This window comes from Penaeus japonicus, unplaced genomic scaffold, assembly GCF_977035675.1.
Source record: "Penaeus japonicus unplaced genomic scaffold, GWHDUDI00000001_assembly GWHDUDI00000021, whole genome shotgun sequence".
NCBI classification, from domain to species: Eukaryota; Metazoa; Arthropoda; class Malacostraca; order Decapoda; family Penaeidae; genus Penaeus; species Penaeus japonicus.
The window spans coordinates 21,611,991-21,619,490 of record NW_028234423.1 but is presented as its reverse complement, the minus strand read 5'-3'; the positions used below and the strand labels follow the sequence as shown (position 1 = coordinate 21,619,490).

The 7,500-nt window shown below is 38.2% G+C and overlaps 1 protein-coding gene across 2 annotated transcripts in view; it reads right to left on the bottom strand.

The window, feature by feature from the left end:
* The window catches only part of LOC122248088 (uncharacterized), a 30,662-nt gene that overhangs the window by 22,947 nt on the left and 215 nt on the right, over positions 1-7,500 (bottom strand). The gene's annotated exons all lie outside the window — the stretch shown is intronic.

Below are 7,500 nucleotides of genomic sequence, written 5' to 3'. Positions count from 1 at the left end.
CTGAGGAATCTCTTGACTGAAGGATCTGGTGTCTGAGGAATCTCTTGACTGAGGAATCTCTTGACTGAGGGATCTGGTGTCTGAGGAATCTCTTGACTGAAGGATCTGGTGTCTGAGGAATCTCTTGACTGAGGAATCTCTTGACTGAAGGATCTGGTGTCTGAGGAATCTTTTGACTGAAGGATCTGGTGTCTGAGGAATCTCTTGACTGAGGAATCTCTTGACTGAAGGATCTGGTGTCTGAGGAATCTCTTGACTGAGGAATCTCTTGACTGAAGGATCTGGTGTCTGAGGAATCTCTTGACTGAGGAATCTCTTGACTGAGGGATCTGGTGTCTGAGGAATCTCTTGACTGAGGAATCTCTTGACTGAAGGATCTAGTGTCTGAGGAATCTCTTGACTGAGGAATCTCTTGACTGAAGGATCTAGTGTCTGAGGAATCTCTTGACTGAGGAATCTCTTGACTGAGGGATCTGGTGTCTGAGGAATCTCTTGACTGAGGAATCTCTTGACTGAAGGATCTGGTGTCTGAGGAATCTCTTGACTGAGGAATCTCTTGACTGAAGGATCTGGTGTCTGAGGAATCTCTTGACTGAGGAATCTCTTGACTGAAGGATCTAGTGTCTGAGGAATCTCTTGACTGAGGAATCTCTTGACTGAGGGATCTGGTGTCTGAGGAATCTCTTGACTGAGGAATCTCTTGACTGAAGGATCTGGTGTCTGAGGAATCTCTTGACTGAGGAATCTCTTGACTGAGGGATCTGGTGTCTGAGGAATCTCTTGACTGAGGAATCTCTTGACTGAAGCGTCTAGTGTCTGAGGAATCTTGACTGAACTGAGGAATCTCTTGACTGAAGGATCTGGTGTCTGCGGAATCTCGTGACTGAGGAATCTCTTGACTGAAGGATCTAGTGTCTGAGGAATCTCTTGACTGAGGAATCTCTTGACTGAAGGATCTGGTGTCTGAGGAATCTCTTGACTGAGGAATCTCTTGACTGAAGGATCTGGTGTCTGAGGAATCTCTTGACTGAGGAATCTCTTGACTGAAGGATCTGGTGTCTGAGGAATCTCTTGACTGAGGAATCTCTTGACTGAGGGATCTGGTGTCTGAGGAATCTCTTGACTGAGGAATCTCTTGACTGAAGGATCTGGTGTCTGAGGAATCTCTTGACTGAGGAATCTCTTGACTGAAGGATCTGGTGTCTGAGGAATCTCTTGACTGAGGAATCTCTTGACTGAGGGATCTGGTGTCTGAGGAATCTCTTGACTGAAGGATCTGGTGTCTGAGGAATCTCTTGACTGAGGAATCTCTTGACTGAAGGATCTAGTGTCTGAGGAATCTCTTGACTGAGGAATCTCTTGACTGAGGGATCTGGTGTCTGAGGAATCTCTTGACTGAGGAATCTCTTGACTGAAGGATCTGGTGTCTGAGGAATCTATTGACTGAGGAATCTCTTGACTGAAGGATCCGGTGTCTGAGGAATCTTTTGACTGAGGAATCTCTTGACTGAAGGATCCGGTGTCTGAGGAATATCTTGACTGAAGGATGTGGTGTCTGAGGAATCTTTTGACTGAGGAATCTCTGAGGAATCTCTTGACTGAAGGATCTGTTGTCTAAGGAATCTTTTGACTGAGGAATCTCTTGACTGAAGGATCTAGTGTCTGAGGAATCTTTTGACTGAGGAATCTCTTGACTGAAGGATGTGGTGTCTGAGGAATATCTTGACTGAGGAATCTCTTGACTGAAGGATCTGGTGTCTGAGGAATCTCTTGACTGAGGAATCTCTTGACTGAGGGATCTGGTGTCTGAGGAATCTCTTGACTGAGGAATCTCTTGACTGAGGAATCTCGTGTCTGAGGAATCTCTTGACTGAAGGATCTAGTGTCTGAGGAATCTCTTGACTGAGGGATCTGGTGTCTGAGGAATCTCTTGACTGAGGAATCTCTTGACTGAAGGATCTGGTGTCTGAGGAATCTCTTGACTGAAGGATCTGGTGTCTGAGGAATCTCTTGACTGAGGAATCTCTTGACTGAGGGATCTGGTGTCTGAGGAATCTCTTGACTGAAGGATCTGGTGTCTGAGGAATCTCTTGACTGAGGAATCTCTTGACTGAGGGATCTGGTGTCTGAGGAATCTCTTGACTGAAGGATCTGGTGTCTGAGGAATCTCTTGACTGAGGAATCTCTTGACTGAGGGATCTGGTGTCTGAGGAATCTCTTGACTGAGGGATCTGGTGTCTGAGGTGTCTTGATTGAGGGATCTGGTGTCTGAGGAATCTCTTGACTGAGGGATCTGGTGTCTGAGGAATCTTTTGACTGAGGGATCTGGTGTCTGAGGAATCTCTTGACTGAGGGATCTGGTGTCTGAGGTGTCTTGATTGAGGGATCTCTCGAGTAAGAGATTTCTGGATCTCTGGATCGCTTGAATGAGTGATCTTTTGACCAAGGAATCTCTTAGCTGAGCAATCCTTTAACTTAATGATCACATGAATGAGTGACCTGATGAGGAAGTAATATCGCAAGTGGTTAGGTAATTACCACGTGATTATAAGAGATGTCTAGGAAAGGGGAATTAAGGTGTCCATGAATAATAAATATGTATCCTGGATTTCTGGCAATACTAAGTAAATGCGGAAACATTGCTAGAGCACATGTGGACAGAGGAACCTTTTGAAACAACTATACCATCTCAAATGAAGCGGATATACTTGGTGCAAAATTTCGTTAGATGTTTACTTTTTTCGGTTTGATTTTAATGATCCTGTGAACCTTTTTCTCATGACATCATCCGGTCTTCCCACGTTTCACAAGTTTGGTAAAACGTGAAATTAATTATATTAGTAGAAGTAGCAACGGGAGGAATTCGTGCTTCCCTAAAAGCGCTGGACACATGCTAGCACTAAGTAAGTCACGTTCTTCATGTTAGGGTGCAAGATTTCTTGTTCAGCTTCGTTCAATCGTTAAGACTTTTAACATTGAGACTATTTTATTCTATATGATTAAATCCCCAGTTTGATCACATCTGTTCTCTAGCCTTAAAATAGCGTAATGCTTAAGCCATTTGTTTTCTTTTGCTTTTGCCTTCATGTTCAGATTTACTGTAGATGAGATATTCTATAACTATACTTACGGAACAATTCAAGTTTGTTGGCTAATTTTACTTAATGTTTAGTTCCCTGCATATCCTATGACGGCACGAGTTTATCCTTAAGACAGCAGCTTCATTAACAACTACTTCGACATCTACTTTCATAGACAACGTCCCCCTCCCCCTGGGCAAAATTGCTTCATATTTCTCAGCATTGCATTCGATCGAGTCACGTGATACTAATTGCACTACGAAGAGAGAGAGGAAGGGAGAGAGAGAGAGAGAGAGAGAGATAGAGAGAGGGAGAGAGAGAGAATCAAGAGAATTAAGAGAAAAAGAAAGATAGTGGATAGTGGTTATAGGTGGACAGTGCATAAAAAAAAAAAGAAATATAAGAGAATTAGAGATCATCCACTATACCTATTCCCTAAAATACATAAATAAAAACTGATTGAAAAATTCAGTCGATGCAAAAGTCAAATAATGTTAGAAGTAAAGCGACACGACATTACCGAACGCTATCACTCAGTCAAACTCCAGTGAACGCCTCTACCGACCCAGCCTCGCACCTTCTCCACAGATTGACCCTGTGACCTCGACCTTCCATGACCCAACTTCCTAACGGGGAATGTGACGTCCAGAGGGCGGAGACAGCGACGACACGGCTCAGGGGAAGAATCCAGCGAAGGTCCTTAATTCCTGGACGCTGGAATTCTGCATTGAGCAACTCTGGATTCAGCAATTCTGGACTCAGCAATTCAAGATCCAGTAATGCTCAACTTTACAATTTTTGAATCAGTAATTCTGGAATCAGTAATGTGCAATTCAGCAATTTCAGAGTCTGCATTTCTGAATTCATCAAATCTAGATTCATCAATTCTAGATTGAGCAATTCTAGACTCATCAATTCTAGATTGAGCAATTCTAGACTCATCAATTCTAGACTTACCAATTCGAGATTCATCAATTCTAGATTTATCAATCCTATATTCATCAATTCTAGATTCATCAATTCTGGACTTATCAATTCTAGATTCGTCAATTCTAGATTGAACAATTCTAGATTAATCTATTCTAGACTTATCAATTCTAGATTTATCAATTCTAGATTCATCAATTCTAGTTTGAGCAATTCTAGATTGAGCAATTCTGGATTGAGTAATTCTAAATTGAGCAATTCTAGATTGAGTAATTCTAAATTCATCAATTCTAGATTCATCAATTCTGGATTTCTCAATTCTAGATTCATCAATTCTAGATTCATCAATTCTAGTTTGAGCAATTCTAGATTGAACAATTCTAGATTGAGTAATTCTAGATTCATCAATTCTAGATTGAGCAATTCTAGATTGAGTAATTCTAAATTGAGTTATTCTAAATTGAGTTATTCTAGATTTAGTAATTCTAGATTCATCAATTCTAGATTGAGCAATTCTAGATTGAGCAATTCTAGATTGAGTAATTCTAGATTTATCAATTCTAGATTCACCGATTCTAAAATTAGTAATTCTAGATTCATCAATTCTAGATTCTTCAATTCTAGATTGAGCAGTTCTCAATTCATCAATTCTAGATTGAGCAATCCTTGATTCATCAATTCTAGATTTAGCAATTCTAGATTCATCAATTCTAGATTGAGCAATCCTTGATTCATCAATTCTAGATTGAGCAATCCTTGATTCATCAATTCTAGATTGAGCAATCCTTGATCCATCAATTCTAGATTGAGCAATTCTAGATTGAGCAATCCTTGATTCATCAATTCTAGATTGAGGAATTCTAGATTGAGCAATCCTTGATCCATCAATTCTAGATTGACCAATCCTTGATCCATCAATTCTAGATTGAGCAATCCTTGATTCATCAATTCTAGATTGAGCAATCCTTGATTCATCAATTCTAGATTGAGCAATCCTTGATTCATCAATTCTAGATTGAGCAATTCTAGATTGAGCAATCCTTGATTCATCAATTCTAGATTGAGCAATCCTTGATTCATCAATTCTAGATTGAGCAATCCTTGATTCATCAATTCTAGATTGAGCAATCCTTGATTCATCAATTCTAGATTGAGCAATCCTTGATTCATCAATTCTAGATTGAGCAATCCTTGATTCATCAATTCTAGATTGAGCAATCCTTGATCCATCAATTCTAGATTGAGCAATTCTAGATTGAGCAATCCTTGATTCATCAATTCTAGATTGAGCAATCCTTGATTCATCAATTCTAGATTGAGCAATCCTTGATTCATCAATTCTAGATTGAGCAATCCTTGATTCATCAATTCTAGATTGAGCAATCCTTGATTCATCAATTCTAGATTGAGCAATCCTTGATTCATCAATTCTAGATTGAGCAATCCTTGATTCATCAATTCTAGATTGAGCAATCCTTGATTCATCAATTCTAGATTGAGCAATCCTTGATTCATCAATTCTAGATTGAGCAATCCTTGATCCATCAATTCTAGATTGAGCAATTCTAGATTGAGCAATCCTTGATTCATCAATTCTAGATTGAGCAATCCTTGATTCATCAATTCTAGATTGAGCAATCCTTGATTCATCAATTCTAGATTCATCACTTGTAATGAGCAATTCTAGATTCTTCAATTCTAGATTGAGCAATTCTCAATTCATCAATTCTAGATTGAGCAATTCTAGATTCTTCAATTCTAGATTGAGCAATTCTCAATTCATCAATTCTAGAATGAGCAATCCTTGATTCATCAATTCTAGATTGAGCAATTCTAGATTCATCGATTCTAGATTGAGCAATTCTAGATTCATCAATTCTAGATTGAGCAATCCTTGATTTATCAATTCTAGATTGACCAATCCTTGATTCATCAATTCTAGATTGAGGAATTCTAGATTGAGCAATCCTTGATTCATCAATTCAAGATTGAGCAATTCTAGAATGAGCAATCCTAGATTCATAAATTCTAGATTGAACAATTCTTGATTCATAAATTCTAGATTGAACAATCCTTGATTCATCAATTCTAGATTGAGCAATCCTTGATTCATCAATTCTAGATTGAACAATCCTTGATTCATCAATTCTAGATTGAGCAATTCTAGATTCATCGATTCTAGATTGAGCAATTCTAGATTCATCAATTCTAGATTGAGCAATCCTTGATTCATCAATTCTAGATTGAGCAATTCTAGATTCATCAATTCTAGATTGAGCAATCCTTGATTCATCAATTCTAGATTGAGCAATCCTTGATTCATCAATTCTAGATTGAGCAATCCTTGATTCATCAATTCTAGATTGAGCAATCCTTGATCCATCAATTCTAGATTGAGCAATCCTTGATTCATCAATTCTAGATTGAGCAATCCTTGATTCATCAATTCTAGATTGAGCAATCCTTGATCCATCAATTCTAGATTGAGCAATCCTTGATTCATCAATTCTAGATTGAGCAATCCTTGATTCATCAATTCTAGATTGAGCAATTCTAGATTGAGCAATCCTTGATTCATCAATTCTAGATTGAGCAATCCTTGATTCATCAATTCTAGATTGAGCAATCCTTGATTCATCAATTCTAGATTGAGCAATCCTTGATTCATCAATTCTAGATTGAGCAATCCTTGATTCATCAATTCTAGATTGAGCAATTCTAGATTCATCAATTCTAGATTCATCAATTCTAGATTGAGCAATTCTAGATTCATCAATTCTAGATTGAGCAATCCTTGATTCATCAATTCTAGATTGAGCAATCCTTGATTCATCAATTCTAGATTGAGCAATTCTAGATTGAGCAATCCTTGATTCATCAATTCTAGATTGAGCAATCCTTGATTCATCACTTGTAGATTGAGCAATTCTAGATTCATCAATTCTAGATTGAGAATCCTAAATTCATCAATTCTAGATTGAGCAATCCTTGATTCATCATTTCTAGGTTGAGTAATCCTTGATTCATCAATTCTAGATTGAGCAATTCTTGATTCATCAATTCTAGATTGAGCAAGTCTAGATTAATCAATTCTAGATTGAGCAATTCTAGACTCATGAATTCTAGATCATCAATTCTAGATTCATCAATTCTAGATTGAGCAATTCTAGATTGAGTAATTCTAGATTAAGTAATTCTATATTGAGCAATTCTAGATTCATCAATTCTAGATTGAGGAAATCTAGATTGAGAAATTTGTAGATTGAGCAATTCTAGATTGAGGAGCGTCCTAGCACTCCCTGTCACTCATTCCTTAGCACTGGATCCGGCCTCGTCTTTGGCTGTCCAGACATGTCGCCATAACAAAGACTTTCTCACTTGAAAATCTCTAAGCGGGGAAACGCCCATAAAATGAAACTAAACAAATATTAGCACTGCTATGAACCATAGGTATGAACGGACAAGAAATAACTAATAAATGTGATCAGAAGAG